Consider the following 4,974-nt stretch of genomic DNA (forward strand, 5'->3'; position numbering starts at 1 on the left):
TGTTGTCATGATATTTTTCACAACAAATAAAATGTTTTTTTTGTACTATTCGTCTATTATTTACCGGTACATTTTTCTTGCCTTGTCGTCGCAACATGCCTGCACACGGCGATGTTGTCTTGAAGAGAACGTATACGGCGATCCGTTTCATAGGCGTGGCGCAGTTGGTACAGTGGGGCAAATAAGTATTTAGTCAGCCACCAATTGTGCAAGTTCTCCTACTTGAAAAGATTAGGGAGGCCTGTATTTGTCAACATGGGTGAACCTCAACCATGAGAGACAGAATGTGGAAAAATAAAACAGAAAATCACATTGTTTGAATTTTAAAAAGAGTGGAAAATAGAGTGGAAAATAAGTATTTGGTCACCTACAAACAAGCAAAATTTCTGGCTGTCAAAGAGGTCTAACTTCTAACAAGGTCTAACGAGGCTCCACTTATTACCTATCTTAATGGCACCTGTTTTAACTCATTATCAGTATAAAAGACACCTGTCCACAATTTCAGTCAGTCACACCCCAAACTCCACAATGGTCAAGACCAAAGAGCTGTCAAAGGACACCAGAGACAAAATTTTAGACCTGCACCAGGCTGGGAAGACTGAATCTGCAATAGGTAAAACGCTTGGTGTAAAGAAATCAACTGAGGGAGCAATTGTTAGAAAATGGAAGACATAAAAGACCACTGATAATCTCCCTCGATCTGGGGCTCCATGCAAGATCTCACCCCGTGGCGATAAAATGATAATGAGAACGGTGAGCAAAAATCTCAGAACCACAAGGGGCGATCTAGTGAATGACCTACAGAGAGCTGGGACCACAGTAACAAAGGCTACTATCAGTAACACAATGCGCCGTCAGGGACTCAAATCCTGCACTGCCAGACGTGTCCCCCTGCTGAAGAAAGTACACGTCCAGGAGGCCCGTCTGCGGTTCGCTAGAGAGCATTTGGATGATCCAGAAGAGGACTGGGAGAATGTGTTATGGGCAGATGAAACCAAAATACAACTTTTTTGTAGAAACACAGGTTCTCATGTTTGGAGGAGAAAGAATACTGAATTGCATCCGAAGAACACCATACCCACTGTGAAGCATGGGGGTGGAAACTATATATATATATATATATATATATATATATATATATATACACACAGTGATACCTCAGCTCACGAACGCTTAAGCTCACGAACTTTTCGCCTCAAGAACATTAAATTCGCGAGCATATAGTCTCTGCTGACGAACTAGTTTTCGGCCGACGAACCAATTCACGCGGTCGAAAAGCGCCACGAGAAGCTGACGCACGCTCACGGCGTCCCAGTTCGTCCCCTCACTTTCGTTGAGTGCGGACGTGGTTTGTGTTTGATAGACATTTTGGACCATATTGAGTGTACTTTTGCTATTATGGGACCGAAAAAGAGTTACCTACAGTCCTTATGGAAGGTGACTCGTGTTACCATTTCGCCCTCGACTGGTAATTGGCGGTGCTTTCAGCTTCCCACCGTAATGAGAAGTGGACCGGCGAGTCACGTTGGCTCGTTGTCGTCGGTTGTCTTCGGTTCGCCCGATTTCCTCTCCAGAAAGGTGGCGGCCGGCGTGCATACAAACACCCAGAGGCGTCGGATGGCTTTTTGTGGGCACTTTTATTAACAACCAAAAGCATGTGGGGGGCACAGCAGTGGAGTCTACGCTAACTGCGCACTTTGCCGGTAACACTCTCCTTCCAAACAGTAACTCCCTCCCTCCCTCCTTCTCCCACTCCATTCCATCAAGCCATCAACTACCATCACAAAGGTAAATAAAACGACTTTATTATACAGTACAGTTTATTTCTTTAATTATAATACAATAGCACATTTATTATACATAAAATAAGGTATATTTTTGTGTAGTTTTAAGGCTTATTTAGTAGAAAATTATGTTTTATGGGGACCTGGGAACGGATTATTCTCATTTTAATGGTTTCTTATGGGAAATAAATGTTCGGAAGACGAACTTTTCGCCTTACACACACTTTCTGGGAACCAATTATGTTCGTGAGCTGAGGTATCACTGTACTGCTAAAAAATTATTCACTTGGATATTTTAAACTTTTTAACAAATTAGTTTTGTACTGTCGCATTTCCCCCGATATTCTAGATAATAAATCCTCAATCCAAACAAAGAAAAACTGAAAAAGAAGTTTAAAAGGGTAACTATGTGTTAAACAAAGTCTCGACCACTCCTTGATGTCTGCGATTTCTGCATCGCAACCCTTGTTATATTACCGTGTTTCACCCATAAAATATCCAGAAAATCCAGCTGTTGCCATTCACAGCTGTGTCTTGACACTCGGTGATACATGCCACACGGAGTTTTTGGATCGAAACAAGGTAAGTACGCGATAATACAGTATCTCGTTAAAATCATGGTGTCTTTAATTATGCTCTCTCATGCTCTCACCTTCAGTTAGGGTTTCGTTGTTTAGAAGTAAAAAATGAAATGCCCTACTGTTCAAAAATTTAAAATAAAAAAAAAATTAAGCTTTCTAATGATGTATCACACATGCATATAGACCCTACTCACGTGACGTCACAGCCACGCCCCCGTGCCATGTTGTCCGCATACTAGTCATGTTAATGCATTTGCGCTTCGTAAATTCCTCCTATTATGGCGTGTTTTTCTGCACGTTAACATTAAACAATCAAAATGGTGAAGTCGTGTGTGGCGGTCGGTTGCAAAAACAGAGAAGATAGACGGAGAGACTTGAATTTTTACCGTATTCCCAGAGAGCCGAAGAGGAGACCGCGATTGACTGCTGCAATTCGACGAAAAAACTGGGCTCCAAACGACTACCACAGATTATGTAGTAGTCATTTTATATCTGGTAAGATGCATTTAATATATATTTAGAGGGTTTTGGGCTGACAACCACAATTAAGATCATTGCTAGGCTAATCGCCGACAACATACACGTATGTATGTAGTTAGAGTGCTATCGCTAAACCATATAAACATTAAAAGCCCTAGCTCCATTGACAAATGACATGAAATACATTAGACTTGACAGTGGATGTTAGCAAGAACAAAAGATTTTGAATTGAAAATTTCGTAACTCACCTTCCGAGCACAAGATTCCTGCCGAATTTTCGTGTACGAGGACGTGTTTCACCCAACCAGCAACGTAGCATTTATAAGCCTCCAAGCTCTTAAAGTTTTTCAAACTTTCGTGAGAATAGGCTGATTTTGTGTGGACAAGATAGATGTCAGGCGAAGCCAGCGGGTCGAAAAACATCGATTTAGGCATCAAATACGGATCTGGCGAATGGATAAACTTAAGCTTTTCCACGTAACGCCTTTTATGCAACGGATCCAATGAGTTTACAGCGTCAGATAACACCGGGGCTTCCATGAATTGCTCTATAACTTGCTCGACTAATTGAAAACAATGAGAATAGGTCTGAAAAAGAGGTACAGTATGGCGGCCGGAAACAGCGACACGCCCATTTTGTGACGTAGGTGAGTAGGGTCTATAGGACAATTTTTGAATTTGGCCAAATTGGGTGTCTTAGAGCAGAACTTCATGTCACCTAAGTGTTTTCCGTTAAATATAAATCTGTGACAGTGGAGAGCTGGCCATAGTAGAGCTAGGCTGTCCTCAAGCGGCCATCTCTCCTAAAGGGAATAGTTACCTGTCTCGCAGACATCATACAACTCTCTAGATTGGTCTAACACATTCATTATAGTAAAGCATTCAGAGAGATGTTACTACATGCCATTGACACAGCAAAGTTGACCGACTTATCAGCCCTCGCCTGATAAGCGAAGGAAAGGACGTCAACAACACTTCGGTGGGGTCAGAACGCCCTCGCCTTACCAAGACAACAACTTAGTAGCGTGGCGCCTTGGGCATCAAGACATGCCTTAGTTGCCGTGGCAACCACGTCCCAGCCACGAAAGATGATGCACGAACTTGACCGGCCAAACTTGCCACAGAAGGATGATCCCAAGACAACACTCAGGCACGCCTTCCGCTCGGCCCGCTCCGCCGCAGCTTTCAAAAGACTTAACTTTTAGCGAACAACGGTCGCTTCTCGGGGACATTCCGATATATGGGTTGTTTTGCGAACCTTGGATCCAACATTGCCTCTTCGTCGTCTGTTTTGCCTTGTTTTTTGATCACTGTCGACGAATAAATTGTCAACCTGTTTTCAGTGAGCCTTCTTTAAACCGTTCAGAATGGAGTCAGTACAAAGGGTTAACACCGGAGTGAATGCGTGGGATTTGGCCTTCGCGGCCGACTTGCTGGGGCTGCGCCAGTGGGACGCCTACTGGTTCGGCTGTCGCGGTCCCGGCGGCTCAGCCGGGAGGCCGAATTCCTTCACTCCCCATGACCTATAGTAACATCAGAATTCAATAAATAATAAGTAATGATTGTATATAGAATATCTAATCAATTTGAATATTATTTATAATTGATTCTGCATGCTTTCCTCAATTATTACGTTTGTGATGTGAAAATTGAGTAATTAGCTCTTGAAAACATGTCAAATTTGCACTAAATAAAACATAATTAAGTTGCTATTTTGGGCAAAACCTTATGATATGTTAAATATTGCTATTGATCATGAAAACTTGGCATGCATTTTGTGATTTTTGTGCCTTTAGTGTAAAATCTGAGACTTTTATAGCCAAATTTTGTTATACTTATGTACATAAAAAATAATTCATCGGGATTTTATAAGGGAAAAACTGACTTTTTTGATGCACCCGCTCATGGAGTGTCATGTGTGCTTAAGGTAGGTGCCTGTTTTGGTTTTTGGTCGATAGCAGTTTTGGTTTTGAAAATATTTGAATTTTAAGTTTCTTTAAAAAAAAAATAGGCCCCCTATTATTCTGCCCCGATTCCCGTGTCCCGTCCATATGTTATGAAGTCTATGGCGCGGCACACAACAGATGTCCATTTACCATTTTTAAAAATATAAAATATACACGTGCTCC

This window comes from Corythoichthys intestinalis, chromosome 1 (genome assembly GCF_030265065.1).
Source record: "Corythoichthys intestinalis isolate RoL2023-P3 chromosome 1, ASM3026506v1, whole genome shotgun sequence".
NCBI classification, from domain to species: domain Eukaryota; kingdom Metazoa; phylum Chordata; class Actinopteri; order Syngnathiformes; family Syngnathidae; genus Corythoichthys; species Corythoichthys intestinalis.